A 20,548-nucleotide genomic window follows, 5' to 3' on the forward strand; every position below is an offset into this window, starting at 1 on the left:
CATAAATTTTGCTTCCTTATTAAAAAGTAATTGATTAAGGAAATGGTGATTTGGAAAATGCCTCACTGATTTTAAAAAGTTAGCTGAACATTACCATATGACACTCTAAACAACCATAATGTTTGTGTAAAAAATATGTGGGTAATAAATTACAATAAGAGGAACAAATATAAATTATGTGTTTGGTGAGTCAGTTCAGCTAGTCGCACAACAAATTGACTTGGAGGAAGTTTGTATCTTATAATGGCATTTTATACGTTTTTCATTCAAGAATGACTATGAGTAGAACTTTCAAGGTTTTAGTACGTTCTTAGATTTTCTTTCATATATTGGAGTCACATTGTTTTGCTCTTTCCATTCTATTCTGTTGCACTTCCTTTTCAGTGATACAGCATTGTGACCTAGACTCAATTCTCTTTCCGCTTGCTCTGTTTTTTGTTTTTGTTGTTGTTCTCAGTGCCTTGGGCACCCGCAGTGTAAGGCCATTAACCCCTTCGCCTTTGGAGAAATCAAAATATAATCTGTGTAGATATATTTTGAAATTATTTCCTGCAACTATTGAAATTTCCATAAAGGTCATTATGGTTCCTTGTATTCTACAGATACTGAATATTTTTTGTAGAACATGTTCAGTGTTTGGTATTTCTGAGTGACTAAGTTTTGATAAAAATAGAATTAAACTTAGACCCCATTAACCCTCTGTATTTCTGAGGCATATAAATATAATAATATAGTAAAACAATCTGATGACATAAAAATCAACATGAATTGTATGTTTGAAAAATGCATGTCTATTTTTAAGATTTTTTTTGTTTTTTTCTTAACAAAGGTAAGCTGCAAATTAGTTGACAATGTTATTTAAATGCTTTGATCTCTCAACATTATGAGACTATAAATTATGGAATAAATGTTACCCCAAGGAAGGATTCCACTAAAATATTTGCCTTTATTTCATTATAGTCATTATTAATTTGATAATTTTAGAAAAAAGTTATAAGCCCAAATCAAACCTGTTTACCACAGTGAAAATCAAGTCTCTTAAATGTCTTCTATGGTTAAAATATCCACTGTTATTTATGTCATTTGTAAGTGTTGTGAGTCCTGAGCTTCACGTTAGGGGGCTTAATCCCCAGAGGACACATTCTGCCATTCCTGAAGTCCTGTTTTGTACCAGTTGCGAAATAGTGCCTCTTCCCTTGTTCCTCAGGGAATTGGATCTCAGGAGCTTCAGGCCTTTAGAAATAGGAATGGTGCATGTGGATGCTAACCTTTAACTGATTCAGGGGGCCTTTTTTATGCAGACATACAAAAAGTGGTGATGTTTACCCTCTTTTTCTTAATAGCGTAGCTGATTATCTGTGGAATGCTTCACCTCCTGGAAGTAAAGTGTGAAATGACAGACTTTAGAACGTTTTTTAAAGGGATTTTTTTTTTCATTTCAAGGTCTCTTATCACTTTTGACAGCCAAAATCTCCCCTAGAAAGGGCTCACAGAATAATGTACCTAAGTTTACTGGCATTTTGACTTTACTAGTTTACAAATATACCAGTTTACTTTCAAATTACTGTTTGTTTTCTTATTTAATGTGTCATTTTCTCCCCAAGACAAACCAGAAAGGTGATGCTAAAGAAGTTGCTTTTATGTTGACACTTGATCCACTGGGGGTTCGTAAGTGACTCGAGAGACTTTGTTCGTAATTTTTCAGTAACCTGGAAAGTCCCTAAATAATTTACTTATCTCATCTTACCCTGTTTTTGAGACCTTTGCCAAGTATCCGTTTATCAAAGTGCTAATGCTGCCAGACAAACATATGGATGAGTAGGTAGAACAACATACAGTCTTTTTTCTCCAAGAACAGATGTTGGTTGTGTATTGTTGTTTTTTTTTAATTTAACTCAGGCCTAGCAATAGCCGTGATTTAAATAAAGAAATAAAGATTTTAATTTGCAAAAATCCATCCAGATACAGTGTGGTATGGTACAAAGAACAGTTGTGGGAAGGATAAGGTCTAGAGTGGAAGTTCAATAAAAAGGGAATCAATATTTATTACTAACTTCAGAAATGCCAAGGATCTGTGCTGCACCCATATTTTCTTCTACTCTTTAGAGTCAGAGACTCTTGTACTTCAAAATGTTAGCAAGTCTCTAACCTCACTGAACTTCATTCTCCAGTCTTAAAGATGTTGATCATCATCATACCTACCCTACTTCATCAGATTGTTGTGAGGAGCAAAGTAATTGTTGAAAAATTGCTCTGTATAGTAGAGCTTTAAACAAATACAATTATTGTGTTTACTTTTGTATTCTTCTCACAAATTGAATCAGTTAATTACTATTATGTTACACAAAATTTGGAGAGCACATTTAGAAACAGAGATAAATTTGCCAAAAAGAAAAGAATAGGATTGTGATATTAAGGAGATGTCATTGCCTACTGGAGCTCTCACTCTGACTCTGGAAATCAAACAGTAAATCGGGATGGGTAGGCAATGGAAGTGAGGGAGAGGGATTGCTATCCTGATAATATATTTATTGTTTTCCAGTGAGACTTAAAGCATGGATCCTGAGAATGGACACTGTATAAGAAAAGGGCACATGTTAAGTGCCTTAAAATATTTACAGTGAAACCGAGTAAAAACAGATATGGAGAGGCTCTTCAGAATTCTTGGAAAACCTTAAAACTTATAGTAGGTGATCGAAACTTTTAGTAGACGATCAAAGGATAGCGGTATTATTATTAACATGTTTTAAAAACAGGGCAAAGCTCTAATTTTTATGACTTTACAGAATATAGTAAACTATATTCAAAAGATGAATTATGGGTTTGAAATATTTGGGAGTTATATACTTAAATCATTGCTGCTTCTGTTCTTGAATGTTGGCTTTTGCTTTTAGAATACTTGATCATCTGGATAAACATTTCTCTCTTTTTGTGCACATATCTGTGAGTTTAGGGACATTTTTTACACATAGGAGGTTTTAAGAAAACATTATCTTTGAAAGACTAAGGAGGCAGAATTTTAATGGAATGCTGGAGGGAGTATTGTAAGGGGTTCTAACCTAGGTCTCTCCAATAAATAGCTGGGTGAATGCAAAGTATATTATATTACATTATAATGATTTCAAACCCTTCAGCCTCAGTTTTTTCACCTATCAAATGAATATATTAGACTAGCTACTGTCTCTTTCAGTTCAAAAATTCTATTCTATTAAAGCATGTCTCCCTTCTTTATTCCCGTATACTGAAACTGTGTAATGTGTTTTTATTAATGGCATCATAAAAAATTCTTCCCTTATTATGGCCTAGAGATGAATTAATGTAATTGCAAGCAGGTGTACACAAACTTGACAATTATGCAAATATAGTAGATGGCCCTGTAGGCACTGTACTTCTTCAGAAAGATTTGAGATGGGCATTAAATCTTCTTGTTGATCCTGTATTTAATGACCTCCAAATAGCATCTATTGAGGCCTTCCATCCCTTTCAACAAGTTAGAAAAACATTCTGATTTCTGCCTGTTTCTTCTTCTCATCCTCTGGCACCAGCTGCTGTCTTTATATTAGAATTTGATTTCCTTTCACATTGTGGCTAAAGGAGTAATTGTTACCATGTTTTACTAGTGACTTTGTGGATGTCTAACAAGACATCACTTTATCAGAAGGAGAGGGCAGGAATTCCCTGAGCTCTATGCAGGAGCTATGTTCAGTTGTTACACAGTGAATCTTTCCTGAGTACTCGTTGCATAGCCAATGTCAGAGAGCTTTATCTTTGACAGCACTGACAAGATGTACTAATGTTTTGCCTAGAGTTTACCTGCTTTATTTAGTTTGATACCAAAGAGTGATGTATAAGTAGCTAAACTCTCAGATCCAGGTCAACATGAAACATTTTAGTAGGCTGTACACATGTCTAGTGTTTCTTCAGAATAGCTGGAGCCACATTATTTTAAATCATTTTAGAGGAGCATCCTTACTAAGGCTAGAAGTAGGAACTCATTTTTTTTAGCCTGCTATTAGTTTTCTTTTAATGATCTCTTTCAGACTCACCAAGGATACCTCACCTATGCCCATTTTCAGGGGCTGCTACTTAAGTAATAACATTTAACTTACATAGGTTTTTTTTTTTTTTTTTTTAAACTGAGGTTATAAACCTTTCTGATCAACTTAGTTTATAATAAATACCATAGTGCCATGTTACATAGGAATGTCACACCCAAAAAAATTCAGACTGGGGAGGAGGAGGAAAACATCACACCAATCGTGTGGCAAAAGCAGAAGATGTAAAAAAAAGAACAAAGAAACAGTGAAATATAGTTAGTACCTCATAAGTTGATCACCTTTTTTGTAGGTCACTAAATTGCTGGCCTAGAAGGCTGGTAGCACTGTTTATTAAGCCATTAACAACAACCACCACCACCTCCAAATAAAAAATTCCACCTACTCATCAGCATTCTAACTCAGCATGTTGTCTGTGACAAGCGACACCCTGAAAAAAAAATGGTCCTTTAAAGCTTGTCTTGCCAGGAAGCTGCTATTTCTGGTACAGTTACATGATTTGGGGAGACTATGGTTAAGTCTTCTAGGCATACACATATGTCCATCATCTGGCATTAGTGGTTACTGGTCAAATCACCAAACTCACTGGCACACACTGAGTGACAACACTGGGGGCCTAGAGTGTTGGTATTTCTCAGACTCAAATGGGCATGTTACTGATCTCTGTAATCCACAAAATATGTGAGCTTTACTAAGGTTAAAGAGTGACTCCACTGTTCTTAGGTGTCATCAATTGCAGTTTAAAATAAGGCGGGTTAGATTTAAGAATGTGTGTGTTTGGCATGCAGACTTTCCCTAGAATAGGTCTAAGAAAAACTGAAGTCAATACTGCAATGCTACATTATATGGGAGTTTGAAATCAGAGGCTTGAATATCTACTTCAAGCCTTTTCCTCCTGGTTAGGAACTTAGGAGGTACCTCAAATATCAGATCTGGTCTGTTTCAAAAGCAGCACTTTTAATAAATAGCAGAAACACAAATAAAACACCTTTTCCATTTTGTAATAAATCATTTCAGTTTTTTAATAGAATGCATGTGGTGTTTGAGGCAGAGCGAGCAAAGCTGCCAATATTGCAAGCCGATGCTTCAGCACCTTTCATTTTTCTCTCTAAACAGGAACCCTCTTCTTAAACTTGTTCATTTTACAGAGAGAAAATCGAAGCCACTGGCATATTGTCAGAGCTGCTTTATTGTCATCATTTACAAAGGTCACTGAAATTAATTGACTTCTTATATTACATATTGTAAACTGACTCATTTTTTGACATGTTTATGGGAAAGTGGCAGGATCTAAGTGGCTCGTTATTGTCTTTTTGCTTTGGCTTATATTACCAGCTAGAAAACCAATAATAGCTCTGAAGTCACAGTTGTGGAAAAAAAAACCCCACAGTTTGAAAGAAGGTGACTTCGTTAACTATGTGGTTAGTTGAACTAAAAGAAGGCAGGAGAGAGCTACAGAAGGTGAAATACAAATGCTAGGTTTATTTTACTGTCTTTCCAGGACCCAGTAAAGAGGACAGTGAGTGTTTCCATCAATATCCTCAATTGGTGTTGTCTGTTTGAAAGCATATTCTAAGTAGCTGGCTTCCCTTTATAAGATTGGAAGTAAAAATTAACCCACACTGAATTCCATGATTCATCGATACATGGTTGCTCATAGAGTTTACTGAGAGTAATTCTGTCTCAAAGGCATTGCTTCTGAAGCCCAAGATGAGAAATATTTGAGTAATATTTATGGTGCCAGAGCACACTATTTTCTAGGTAGGTATTTTGAATATTTACTTCTCTTTTTGTTTTCAGGTTATCCCCTTTTCACTAAATTAGGAAGGTTCTGCTCACATTCATAGCCTGCTTTCACTGAGATTAGAGGCACAGAAACAAGGACATATTGTTAAAAATGAATAATTAGAGTCGAATTAAACCATCCAGCTCAATAACGGCAAAGGGAATATAGCAGTTGGTTAGAACAAACAATCTTCTTAAATAGGAAATGTACTTTAAAGCCATCCTGCTGTGATCCTGTTAATTACTAAAGAAGATTAGAACTCTTCTGGTTCATGGGATCCTTTTACCTAGTGTGTGGCAGTTCCAGCTGCATTAGCAATCAGACATTTGCACTGTCCCTTCAGACCAGCGAGGGAATGTTATTAAAGGGAAGTCATTTACCCCGGTCCGTAAGATGTAGCCTGGCAGAAATTCAATAGCTGTTTGTGATATGCTCATTCCGCTACTCTGCTTAGTGGTTTTAGCTCTTGACATACAACAGCATTTGCCTTAATATCCATCCACTGGATGAGAGAGAATGAAAATGCCCCATTTGGTGGGTTGATTTCAAACAGAATAATATATGATCTGCTTTTCACTACAAATAATGTGAAGAAAAAGGAAAATTGCACCTCCCCACCCATGTCTCTCTCTCCTCTCCTCTCTGTCTCTCTGTCTCCTTCTCTCTTTCTTTTCTCTCCCGCATCTCCTTCTCTCTCCCTCTCCTTCTCTCTTCTCCCCCACTGTTCCCTTCTCTTCTCTCTCCCTCCTCTTTCTCCTCCCCCCAACACTGCTTTTTCTCTCCCACTCACATCCTCTGATGGGCATTCAAGCTAGTAAAATGCATGTTGGAGAATCTCACAAACACAGTAAGGCACACACCAGAGCCAGATGGGTTTTGCATGTGAATTTCTTCTCAAAAGTGCAATAAAAGAAAAATGCTCTTAAAATTCAGACAAGAAGAAGACATCAAAGGAGGATTTAGATGTAAAAACATGATCATCGAGGAGACAAGAAATAGAACATATTTTAAAAGACATGTGTATTTTAAACTTACCTTGAAAAGCAGTTTCAGTGCAAGCCCACCTCCGAGGTCCCTGCGTGCTGGATTCCTCAGTTCCTTGGTTGAGATAATCACATGGTTGTGTTCTTGCCCGGTGTAAATAGGTGCATTTGTGTCTCTGTGTAACAAAGTATGCACAAATATGTACTATAGATATGCACACATGCACGTAATCTTGTCTCTGTATTTTAAAATGTAAAGGAAAGCAGGAGGCTGTAGCCAGGATTCCTTCTTTTTCCTGGAATTCTTTTTCTCAGTCGGCAGGCTGAGGCTCTCAGTCCAGTGAAGAGAGATCCTGTGAGCTGGCTTTATTTTTCCTTGTTTCCATGGTGGTTAGTGGTGCATCGTTCACCCGATCGGTTGTCACACTGACATGGTGCTGCCTGCTCAGCGGTCATTAATAACTGAACACCCTCCACTCCCCAGAGAGGAGCCAATCGCTTCAGACTGCCAAGATGTAGCACTCGCAGCTGCTCCAGTCTGGTTGGCTGAAACAAACTGTCTGTTCTATGACACCGCTCCTTAGGATACAAATAAATGAAACAGGCTTGCATATTTTCCTAGGTATCATTTTCCTTCTTTTTTTTTCTTTCCAGGGGAATGTTGGGAATTTTTGACAAGTTTTCTCAATTTGAGGTTATCAGTCATTCAGAGAAACTATGTTTTCAATCTGAAAATATACAGGACACACTACTTATAAGGATTTCCCAAATATTAAAAACACCTGATAAGGACTCAAACCTCCGACTCTGTCTCTGTGAAGTTCAACAATGACTGTATTATTTAAGAAGAGGAGCTTGCAACTGTTTTGGCATTTGGTTCTCTATAGATCCTACTTAATTTAGCATCTGTGCTTGCTGTTCCATAACACTTTTTTTTTTTTTTTAGCAATGACATTTCTTGTATGGATTGACCAGATTTTTAAAATAAAGCATGTATTTGCCTCTCTATAATTCACAATATTGGCATTGGAGGGGGTAACTTTTAAAAATATGCATTTCTAATTATATTCACTGACTTCTTTTTATATGATGTAATAAATCTAGGAGCCACATATGAATGGGTACATGTGTAGGTGTGTTTGTATATCTGTGCATGTGTGTGTATTTAGGATATATATATTTTTTACACCTCTGGGGAAATATTTCAATTGTAATAAGTTAAACTATCAAAAAACCTATTTATCTTTATTCTTAGGCCTATTAACTCTGAAAGGATATTTCCCAGGGAAATATACTATATAAGCCATATATGTAAAAGATTGTTATTAATTACCAGAAATTTGGAAAACACAGGAACACATAGCAGTGCCTATTTCTCAAAGACCATCTATGAAAAATCAAAAAGCAGTTTTAAAAATGCATGTTTTTCAACCTTGGTTAGTATACTAGAGAAACATCTTGTTGAGGAGAATGTTGAGGAGGATTAATTTATCAACAGGTCAAAAGCAGGCTAGTCATGACTCCAACCCTAGTTTTGAGAGACTACCCTCTAGTGGAGTAAAAAGAAATGACACTTATTAGATTTACTTAGAAAAAAAAATTCACATCTAATTGCTCCTTAAGTGTTATATTGACATGACGTAGACCAATAGTTCGCAGTTATTATACTACTACTAATACCAGGAAAAATTTTTAAGCAATAGACTTGTCTTTAAATACTAATTAGTTTGACTTCACAGTTTTCTAGAAACAGTTCCCAAATGCTTTTTTTCAATGAAAATTTATTCAGATGGTTCCTAGCCTTTTGAAGAAAAATAAGTTCAAAATTAAAGTAGCTTTTCATTTAACCTAATAACACCTATTTTCGAATGTTATTGTAAGGTTTTATTCTTTACTAGACACTCTAGTATTTACTCAGAAAGCACTGAGTCAATTCTGTATGTTAGGGATCATGGTTGAGTGTTGGGATATTGTGTTAGAGTATGTCTATATATAATTTAATGTACTTTTAAAATACATACATATATATTACATATATATGTGTATATATATATACTTTAAGTTCTAGGGTATATGTGAAGAATGTGCAGGTTTGTTACATAGGCATACACGTGCCACGGTGGTTTGCTATGCCCCATCAACCTGTCATCTACATTAGGTATTTCTTTTAATGCTATCCCTCCCCATCCCCCCACAAATGTACTTTTATTAATAATAATCATCATCCTTCTTATCTCTTAATTTTACTCTATCCAACCTTAATTTCTTTAATATTCAAAATTGTTTCAATATTTGCATGATTTATTTCCTCATATGGAAGAATAATCTTAAAATTGTGATAATTATTTGAAAAAGGAGTTTTCATTTATGCCCCGGTATCTTAAGTTATTCATTTTCATTTATTGGTATTGATTGGATAACTGACAAATCTAGTAATCAAACCAATTATAATATACTCCCATAATGAAGGCAAGTTGTGATAGTCAAACAGATACATGATTAAAATACTTCCTTGGTTTTTAAATTAAACTACAATTGTACCCAATATTTTAAATTTCAGTCTCTTTCAGAAATCAAGAAAAATCTTTTCAGTTTTGATTCAGTTAGAATCGATAAACATTCAGTTAGAATTGATAACATTCATATGTTATTTTACATTATTTCGTAGGAAGTTGTTTTGACTAAATTATTACTTTTTTTGAAAGGTGGGAGATCAAATTTCTCTTCTTACAATTGTCAATATAGGTACATGATAAATTTAAAATATTTTATACTCATTTTTATAAATTTAATATGGAGCACTGGAAATGAGATTTTTAATGTGAAAGAGAAAATGACTCTGGCTTTGGATGAAAATGGTTCTGTTCTTTGGCTGGAATTTCTATCTTGTTCCAAGAACATCAACAGCTTTGTAGAATCAGTGTGTGTTTTGGGTGTTTTTTCAATTATCAGGGAGTTTAGTCATTAACTGTAAATATGAAATGTGGCTCTCTCAAAAGATACATGAAAAAGTTATTTCAGTATCATCTATATAATGAAATACCATATGAAGACATTCAATTGTAATACAGTAAGGATTTTACTGTTTTTGAATTGATGCAATTGTGAGTGATCATCAAATGAGAACTGTGGAATCTCAGCGCACAATGGGCACAGGAAAGCCGGGATAGAACCCCTCAGGTACTCCAGGTTTATTCCACCATATTACCCTCTCTGCTACTGGATGGTTGACAGGTCTCTGCTAATTCTTCTTTTCCTTCTTCTCTCTTTTTTTTCTTCTCGTTCTCCCTCCTTTTCTCCCTTCATTTTTTTTCTTTGTTAAGTTTCTTCATTTAGAAGTTAATAAAGCTTCAGAGAAATTTCACATTGCAAAACACAGTATTACATGGTTATACAGGTTAGCTCCATTGCAGGCAGTGTCTGCAGGGTTTCCCAGATGAATATTGAGTTTTAATGGAAACGTATTGAAATGTTTTTGAAACATAAATGCGTAATTACAGCCCTTAAATTATATTGAAAGACTTTTGTATTTATCATCAAATAAGAGAATACTGGGGTACGGTAAATAAGTATTCATTGGTTTAGTGATTGGGATTTTAAACTTGTGACTGGTTTATTGCTGTTTCATCAAATCCTGAGCTTTATTTGCCTTGTGCTTTTGTTAGAAAAATAGCCGGTGCAGTTGGTAGAACGTGGGTTCTAGAGACACGCTGTCTGGGTTTGAGTCCTCATCTTGCCACTTCTTAGTGACCCTGAGCATTATGTTAAGGATCATCTCTGTTGAGTATCATCGGTGCATCTTATTTTTCTCCTAGTATTGTTATGAGGATTTAAACAGTTAATATGTATATGGGGTTTAGAAAAGTGCTGAAACAGAAGTCTTGAGCAAATGTTTGACTTTGCTATTGGCATTATTATGGTAGTGGTCACTGTTATTGTGGTCATAGTTTTCCTCCTTTAACAAGATATAATTTCCCATTTGACCCACAGTAGTACTCTTTATCACTCTTACTACTTATCTTTTTTTTTTGGTACTATAATTGTTTCTGTAATTTTACCTGTTTCCCCTTTTAGTGTATAAGATTCTCCTAGAGGGAGTATATGTCTTACTATGTTTTTAAGCTCCACAATGCATATAAAATCACATTTGTCAAGCACTAACATCCATTTGTGTGTGTTTTAAAAGATATTTAATCTTCACAACATCTTTATAAGATAGATGTTTTTGCCTTCAGTTGACAGTATAGAAACATTGGCTGAAAGAAGCTGGCTTACTTGCCCAACGTCCCAAAACCATTAAATAATGGGTCTAAAATTTGAACTCAGTTCTGTCCACTTACAGAGCCAAAGCTCTTTCTACTGCACAAGGCACTCAATATTCATTTGTGAAATAAATGAATGCTTGATGGATGGCTGAGCCAACCAATTCAATGTAGTCAGCAACAAGGGATGCCAAAAATAAAATACTATTTTTGAAAAGGAATGAGTTTTATGCACTAGACAGTGACTTTTTTTTTTTTTTTTGAGACCAATACTTGCTCTGTCGCCAGGCTAGAGTGCAGTGGCGCAATCTCAGCTCACTACATCCTTGCCTCCTGGGTCCAAAGGATTCTTCTGCCTCAGCCTCCCGAGTAGCTGGGACCACAGGCGCGTGCCACCACACCCAGCTAATTTTTTTGTATTTTTAGTAGGGATGGGGTTTCACCATGTTGGCCAGGATGGTCTCGATCTCTTGACCTCGTGATCCGCCCACCTCGGCCTCCCAAAGTGCTGGGATTACAGACGTGAGCCACCGCGCCCGGCCTGACAATGGATGCTTTTATACAGTAGTGGTTGTTCAGGGTTGATGATGGAATTTTTACTGCTGTCACAATTTGAGAAGTAGAGCTCTGAAGAAATGCAGTGCCTAGTGGAAAAAACGAGTTGATATGCTCAGAAAGCTAAATACACGTGAATGAGCCACTGATGGTGAGGGGCTGACATTGTGCTAGGAAGGTTTTCAGTGACTTTGACCTTTGTGATCTAATTCTAATAACAGATTTGTTCTCAATTAAGTTAGAAACATGATGTAAAGTGAGTAGTAGCATTGGTTGTTTGTTAGAATGTTGAACTAAAGCAAGTTGGATCAAAGTTCTCATTTTCTTTTTCAAAGGAGTTTTGGAAAGTAGAATTGGAGAAAAACAGAGATTCTTATTTACCTATAGGTTTTGTTTTAATTTAGGAGCAAAATTAAATTTGTTTTAATCCACCCTAGGATTACAGGCATGAGCTGCTGCGCCCGGCCCAAAGGTCTTATTTTTAATGAAAAATACAAATAATTTGAAAACAAAAGTAATCTCACTACTCCCCGAAATTCACAATCAAGGAGGACACGTCAGAAAATCAAGGAGACACATTTGTTTCTCTCTCTCTTCCTCAGATTGCTTTATTCTTCCCTATATTTCTCCTTGTATTTCTCTGTAGATCCAAAAGGTCTCTTATCTTGATTTTTTTCTGTATGTCATTCCATTGGTTGCTTTCAGGGGATTGACTTTTACTTATTTTCTAGCGATGTGAAAAAATATCTAGCACTATTTCCACAAAATCCGTAGATATGCTTAATTCTTCATCATACTAGAATGATGACAACAATCATCCCTTTAATCCTTAACCCTAGTCTGTCTTTCCATCTCTGTCCTCCTCATATGAGTTACTCAAAAGAGCTATCAACATTTGCTACAATCACGTCATCACTTTCTACCTACTTTTTCAGATGACCTTTCTCTCATTTCTAATCTTATCTTGTTACTGAAATTCTTACTGAAATTCTGCTTTGGAATCCCAATTTGGTTCCTGTACACCAAAGCCTCCTAAGTCATTCTCATGCTTGTCTGCACATTCTGTCCCTTGTCATTGTGGGTTCATCTACCTCTTAAGCATTTATCCTAAGGTTGTTCTTTTGCCTACTGTTCTTCATATGCTCTCTTAGATAATATTATCTCTTCTTCTATGTACTTACTACTTTCTTTCTTTGTTTTTCTTTTTTGAGATGGAGTTTGGCTCTTGTTCCCCATGCTAGAGTACAATGGCGCAACCTCAGCTTACCACAACCTCTGCCCCCCAGGTGGGTTCAATCAATTCTCCTGCCTTAGCCTCCTGAATAGCTGGGATTATAGACATGCACCACCATGCTCAGCTAATTTTGTATTTTTAGTAGAGATGGGGTTTCTCCATGTTGATCAGGCTGGTCTCGAGCTCCTGACCTCAGGTAATCCACCTGCCTTGGCCTCCCAAAGTGCTGGGATGACAGGTGTGAGCCACCATCCCTGGCTTCCACTTACTACTTTCAAATCTAAATCACTGCTCTTGCAAATAAAATTCTCTCTCTCTCTCTCTCTCTCTCTCTCTCTATCTCTATCTCTATCAATCTGTTCATCCAGTCATTTGTCCATGCATCCATCTATCCATCTATGCATCCATCCATCCATATATCCATCCATGCATCCATCCATCCATCCATCCATCCATGCATCCATCCATCCATCCATGCATCCATGCATCCATCTATCCATCCATCCATCCATCCATCCATCCATCTTTCTACCTATCAATACATCCCTCCAATTGTCTGGTAAATGTCTCTACTTGCTTGATCCCCAGGCACTCTGTACTCTACATATCTAAAGCTGACCTCATAAGCTCTCCCCTAAACTGGCTTTCTTCTTTAATTTTTTATTTCTGCTATTGCCTAGTTAACTAGAGAACTGCAGGAACTTTGGACCTTGTGCCTCATGTCTTTCATTTAACCATATACAACTTGATTTTACTCAAGTTTTCTTAAATTATCTTCTCCATCTGCTAGGTCCTCATCATCTCTTACCTTGGCTGCTGCAATTGCTCCTAACTTCCCTGCTTTCAGTCTCATCTTTTCTAGTTCATCTTTCTTGCTTCTATTCTCATCCCCTCTAGTCCATTCTTCCCCTCCTCCACAACACAATCAGGCACACACTTGTGTTTAGCAAGGCTGCTTCTCACTGTTCACTCTTCAGTCCTTAGTTCAATTATTTCTTGACAGCAAATTTAGTATTTTTGTTATATTTATTATTATTATTCAAAAAAATAGAAATGATTTTCCTTGAGCTATCCACAAACCACAATGGAATGGATCAGATTTTGAAATATGTATTGCTCTGCAAGTGCAGAAATTATATATGCTGAAATTAAAGTATCTAGAATAATAAATAGCATTTGTTGAGTTTAACTATATGCAAGACACTGAAACTTGATAGACCCTGCACACATATGGTTTCTTTCTTGCAGTATTGTGAGGCAGTCAGGGACTTTCCCCTTTTCACAGAAGAAGAAACTGGGGTTGGTCAACTTCTACAGTTATCATGCTAGTGAGGAAGGAAAGCTGGAATGCAAGTCAGACTCCAAAGCCAACAGTCTTAAAACTATATTTTCTTCTCTTCAGTTATCTTTTGAGGCCCTTGTTCTCCTCTTCTTTGCATGTTTTATTGCTTAACTTTTATCATAAAATTGACACAAAACATTCATGGTAGGAGGCTAACAATTTAGCTTTATCTCGTATTTCTCATCCCCAAAATCTCTGACTATTTTTATTCTCCTAATTGGATGATTAACGTAGTATGAAGGTATCTATAAATTATTATTCCTCAAAGGCAAACATGATATCAGCTGAGATAATTGTTTTATTATTTTCATGCTGGTTTTTATTTTGGATAGTTACTGTTATTTGTCTGCCTTTGAGAGTCAATATTTAAGATGAGTGACAATTGTATTACCCAAAAAAACTAGCTGTTTTTCTAATTATATTGTCCTGAAACTAAGTAATCAAATGGATAGATACACATACGTAAAACTTCAACATTGGTATATATGCAACTACTTACTATATTTTATATATATTTGAGACTACAAAAGGCAAAATTTGCATCCTGTCTTAATAGCGGAATTTCAAAGCTTTATTGAAGATGATTGTTATGAGGAAAACTGGAAAATCAGAAGTAGTAGTATTTAGTCACAGACGGAACAATAATAGGACAGGCTTAGGTTTTTAAGGTAAGGAAATGTAAAATATAGTCAAACAAAAGAATAACACGTGTCTTTTTTTTTTTTTTTTTGCAAAATCGCTTATCTTTCTATTCCATAGACATGATGCAGAAAATGAGCAAATTAACCCTCACCATTAAGAGTACTTCTTACATCCTTAACCTTTATAAAGGATACATTTTATTAGAAATGCAATGAATATTCAGTGCTTTGGTCAGTTTAGACTTCGGGAGTGCTCCCCAGCTGTATAATGCTCACTGAGAGCCTATGTGTGAACCACAAGCGCGGGAGAAGCCTGGCTGGCTGAAGGGGCTGTGCTGAAGGCTTTCACATAGTTCCCATTACTAAGGAAACCACTCGTTTTGTCTGAACACTCTCTGAATAGATGTCTCATTTGAAGTCTAGTGCTCAAACCATGAGGCTTGCATTATGGAGCTGAGAAAGAAATGAGGGGAACAAAAAATGCTTGAAAATGCCAACAAGCATTCACAAAGCGTTGTACTGTAATAACATTCCGTGAGACAGAAGGTGCGTTTATTTTTGCCGCATTCCAAGTTATTTTGGTGTTATAAAAGCAAATTCCTTTGCTTGCCCACGTAATCAAAATAAGAAAAGCAGATGTTCTTCTGACCTATTCTTAATTCCTGCTCTTGTTAGGGTCTCACTGAGAAGTGTGACATACAGCAAAAGAAGGACGAAAATATGAATTCTCGTATTAATCTAGATTTACTCCATCGTGCTTTATAACTAAATGATGTAGTGCTATCCCTGTGCCAATAAACAAACACATGTTCAGAGTCAGACCTCAGGATTTGCAGCCTCCAAATTGTTACTGTTAAATTCAGAATGGCTACTGCAGACTGGTGCTTGGTGCTCTTTAATGAGCTTCCAGTTCAGATTTGGGGTGAGAAAACACTGCTTCTGGGAGGCTCCTGCTCCACTCTCCAGCTCCTACCAACCTACAACAAAGAAAGCAGCTCCTACTTAAAATATCAGGCAATCCTTCTTTCTTCCTCACCCTGGAAAATAGGGTTTGTGGGACTTTGATTACAGTATGTTCTTTATCATCCCCCTCCCCATTTTGATATAGCCAATGACATTAGTTTAAAAGTAGACAAAGTGGGCAGGGTGCAATGGCTCACGCCTATAATCCCAGCACTTTGGGAGACTGAGGCGGGTGGATCACGAGGTCAAGAGATCGAGACCATCCTGGCCAACATAGTGAAACCCCATCTCTACTAAGATACAAAAATTAGCTGGGTCTGGTGGCACGGCCTGTAGTCCCAGCTACTCGGGAGGCTGAGGCAGGAAAATTGCTTGAACCTGGGAGGCGGAGGTTGCGGTGAGCCGACTACACTTCAGCCTGGTGCCTGGCAACAGAGCAAGACTCTGTCTCAAAAAAAAAAAGTCTACAAAGTGCTATGCAGACACCCAATCAGAGATTGCCACCTCTTCACTCATATAGAGAGTCAGGGGAGGAAGTCATTCTTACCTCTGTGTTGAGCTACTTTAATACTTACAGCAAACAAGAGATGTATCAATACATTAGTTAATCCACAAATGCAGAAATTAATAAATATATATAGATTACTTGTTCTTTTACTTTTTGCTTACCGTCATATCAGTTAGTGTCTTACATGCACAAGAGTCCATGACTGAATGAGATCTTTGGACTCATAGCGCAGAGCTTTAGCACTGCACTAAGAACAGGGTCTATGTGCACAGGTTGGTCAAGTCTCTCTTTGGAAGACTGCTGTTTCAGGGAGGTGGTAATGTGTATGAAATCTGGAAACAGGCACAATAAGGAAGTACAAGTTTATTTCTTTCATGGATTCTCAAAGGTTAATATTAAAAAATTATAAGTGTGAGAAGCTAATACAGCATTGTCAGAAGAAAGTCTTGGCTTTTTTTGTTTTTACCTTTTCTTTTTTCTTAAGTATATTGGCAGTCTTGCATTTTTAATAAACATATATTTCAAGTCATTGTCTTTTTCAGATTTTCTTCCTCAACCAAATTTAGGGAATGCCAAATTCAGTAGAATTGACTAAGGATAAGCTAAATGGTTTTCTAGCATTAAATGGGGCATCCTAACACCACTAAAAAAGCCCTACATTTGAAAGCATGAAAGAAGAAAATTTATTCTTGTCAAAGTACACAGATACTTATTCTATCAATAATATCCTCACTAGTCTGATTACAAGTCTTCAATTCATTTTGAAATAAACAGCCTGAAACTGCCAGCTGTTTCTGATCTGATGTGCTTATAGAATATTTACTTAGAGTATATATTTAGCAGTTTAGATATCATGGCTGCTGACAAGAAAATTCTTCTAATACTGAAAGTTACTACAAAGTTTCTGTTTTTAAAATGGATATACATTTGGTCCCAGATATGTAACCATGTTGAAATTTGGTAGTGAACAGGATGTCTGCGTCTTTGTATTCCTGGTCCTCAGCACAATGCCTGGCATATAGTAAGCATTCAGTAAGAAGAGATTGAACTGAATTGTTTGTTAAGAGAAAAATATAACAAAGTCAGCATTTATAAGATGATCCTTAGCCTGGCTTAATTACGTGTAGAATGATGGAAATGGCTAATGTTTAACTTTCGTTAACAATTAGCTAAGTAAGTCTAAGTTTTCCATGCCCTTTCAATCACTTATAATCTTTTTGAAATAGTCTGTGTGTATACATACGTGTATATAATATACACGTATGTATACACATATACAATATGTATTATATACACATATGTATTATAAACACATATACACATATACAATATATTATACACATATGTATATAAGAATATACATATATATTTAGTATATATAAATATATGCATATATGTGTGTATATTTACATATATATTTGATAAAATTGCATTGAAAGGATTGAGTCAAATCTAACAGCCCTTATTTTGTTTCAAGTACAGTGATTATATTTGTATTTCATTCGCTTAATGGGTGAGTTTTCCAAATGCCTCCAAGTACCATGAAACAGCAGCTATTCGTTCCTGCAGCAATAAGATCTCCAGTCCACTGTAACAGTCCTATATTTCAGTTAACACCAAGTATCATCTTATTTGGAGAAGTAATTTGTTCATAGAACAAAGACATTATGTATTAGTCCATTTTCTGTTGCTGTAACAGAATACCACAGACTGGGTCATTTATAAAGAAATGACATTTATTTTGTACAGTTCTGGAGACTGGGAATTTCAAGGTAAGGGGCTGCATCTAATGAGGGCCTTCTTATGACATCATACATGACAGAGGGCATCACATGGTGAGAGAACAAGAGCATGCCTGCTCAGATTTCTCTTTCTCTTCTTATTAAAGCTACCAGTCCCATCATGGGAGCTCAACTCTGATGACTTCATCTAAACCTAATTGCCTCTAAGAGGCCCAACCTCCATTTGCCATCAATATATGAATTTGGAGATCAAGTTTCCAATACATGAAATTTGGGGACACATTCAAACCATAGCAGATTGTAATTTGAAGATGCATGGATAATTTAGTTATCCAAGTTATTAGTATATATGTGTAATCATAAAGTTGGGAGCTCATTTACTAATGTTTAAAAAAGATGTTATGGTTTTTACTATGCATGTGCAAGCATACCTGTGGCTTGAATTATGAAGCACCTCATGTGCGATTTGGGACATTGTCTTAAGGCCCAAGTAAAAACTTATCCTCCTAGGGCAGATTAAATTCTAAGAATGATTAAAATATAGTGAGCTTAAATATAAGTAAATGCCCATTTGTATAGTATTAGATTGAGTGGATTTAGAAAAAATAATGTCATATTTAATTCAAGGAAACATATATTGATTGTGATTCCTTCTGTATTATTTAACTAAATGTTGGGTTTTAAAATGTTTATTTTAAAAATACCACAGTGGAATCCCAGCACATTAAGAGGCCAAAGGAGGCTGATCACCTGAGGTCAGGAATTTGAGACTAGCCTGGCCAACATGGTGAAACCCTGTCTCTACTAACAATATAACAATTAACCAATTAGCCATATGTGGTGGCGCATGCCTGTAGTCCCAGCTACTTGGAGGCCGAGGCAGGAGAATCGCTTGAACCTGGTAGGCAGAGGTTGCAGTGAGCCGAAATGGCACCATTGCACTTAAGCCTGGGTGACAGAGCAAAAAAAAAAGTAATCCTAAAAATAAAAAATACCACAGCTTTATTGCAAAAAATTTGGAAAACTCAAAAAGCATAAAAAATGAGGAAGAAAGCATTTGCTCATCAAAGGATATACGGTATATAACACTTTGGTATACTTCATTTTGTTACATTTTTTTGCCCTTACATAATAGAAAATATTCCATATTTTAAAAATTATATTATAAAAACAAAAATCTTTATTATTTTTAGTTTCCATATTAATACTATATAGATAATCCATTCCCCAAATATTGGATGTTTGTTTCTCTAATTTTTTTAATGTTCTATATTGTGAATAATGCAGATAATGCAGTAGCAAAGATCAGTAAACTGGATTGCTTTAAGTGACTTTCTAGACCAAAAGATTGGGGCATTCCAAGACTCTTGATATATTAAACAGATTGTTTTCCTGAAAGTGCATACCAAATTCACACAGCAGGTATCAGTCTTGTTTCTGTCATGCCCTTGCTAGCTTTTAGTTTTCATTCATTCTTTCAGGAAATATATTTGAACACCTGTCCAGCTTTTGTCCTAGATGCTTGGGATATAAAGGTGAAAAATCAAGTCACCGTTTTCAGAAATGTTACTTGGGGCAACGTAAGAGGTAGATGATAAATAGGCAATGACAAATGTGCAAGTAAATAATGATTCCAGACATTAGCAAATATTATTCAGAAATTAAAGTAATAATATAGTGAATAACAAAGAGGGGTGACTAACATGCAGTATTAAAGAGGTTTACCCTTAGAAGGGAACATTTGGGCACAGACATGAATGTTGAAAGAAGAGTCGCTGAGGCCAAGAAACAAGGGCAAAGTGTAATGGGCAGAGGAACAGTGTTCTCAAAAGTCCTAAGGCAAGAATGAGCTTGGCATATCCTAGGGACAGAAAAAGGCCAGTGTGCATGAGTAATGAACAAAGGGGACGTGTTAGGACGCGAGACCCAAATGGTGACCAGGGATAAGATCTCCTATAGTCTTGCAAACCATGGAAAGGAATTATATTTTAATTGTAATGGGCAGCCATTAGTTTTAAGTAGGGTAGAGGTATTATTACACTTACAGTATTTTTTTTACTCACTGTTTCAAAAATCACTAGGCTGCTATATGGAGAACTGGTTAGAGGCAGGTAGAAGTTAAGGGAAATAACAGATGCTGAATACTGGACTTCCCTGATAGCTGAAGAGATTCCAGAGATATTTTAAACTCAGATCTAAAAAGACTGTTAATGGATTGCGTATGAGGGATATGAGAAAAGAGGATTTAAGGCAGACTTCTACATTGTGGTAGACAGTGGGGCTGCCTATGTGGATAGTGGTGCTAGAAAGTGAGATGTGGGATTCTGAGAAGAGCAAGTTGTCCTCATCCCCAAACAGAATTCTCTCTTTCCCATATAATAGATGGTAATGTTTTAAAATGTTTAAAATGCTTTTGTTTGTTCCTTAACCATGTAAAACAAAAAAACCAACCAAACAAAAAACTTTGCCCTCATCAG

General features: G+C 36.1%; 2 protein-coding genes across 5 annotated transcripts in view; one reads left to right on the plus strand and one right to left on the minus strand.

Annotated features, from left to right (window-relative positions):
- LRRN3 (leucine rich repeat neuronal 3) overlaps positions 1-7,323 on the minus strand; it is a 33,440-nt gene extending 26,117 nt beyond the window's left edge. The window contains exon 1 of the mRNA XM_012457016.2: positions 6,877-7,323. The gene's annotated coding sequence lies outside the window, so the exon portion shown is untranslated. The remainder of the gene's footprint in view (positions 1-6,876) is intronic.
- Positions 1-20,548, plus strand: part of IMMP2L (inner mitochondrial membrane peptidase subunit 2) — an 895,580-nt gene that overhangs the window by 474,255 nt on the left and 400,777 nt on the right. The gene's annotated exons all lie outside the window — the stretch shown is intronic.

The sequence above is a fragment of the Aotus nancymaae genome, unplaced genomic scaffold (assembly GCF_030222135.1).
Source record: "Aotus nancymaae isolate 86718 unplaced genomic scaffold, 86718_ANA_hifiasm-v0.15.2.pri h1tg000002l, whole genome shotgun sequence".
NCBI lineage: Eukaryota > Metazoa > Chordata > Mammalia > Primates > Aotidae > Aotus > Aotus nancymaae.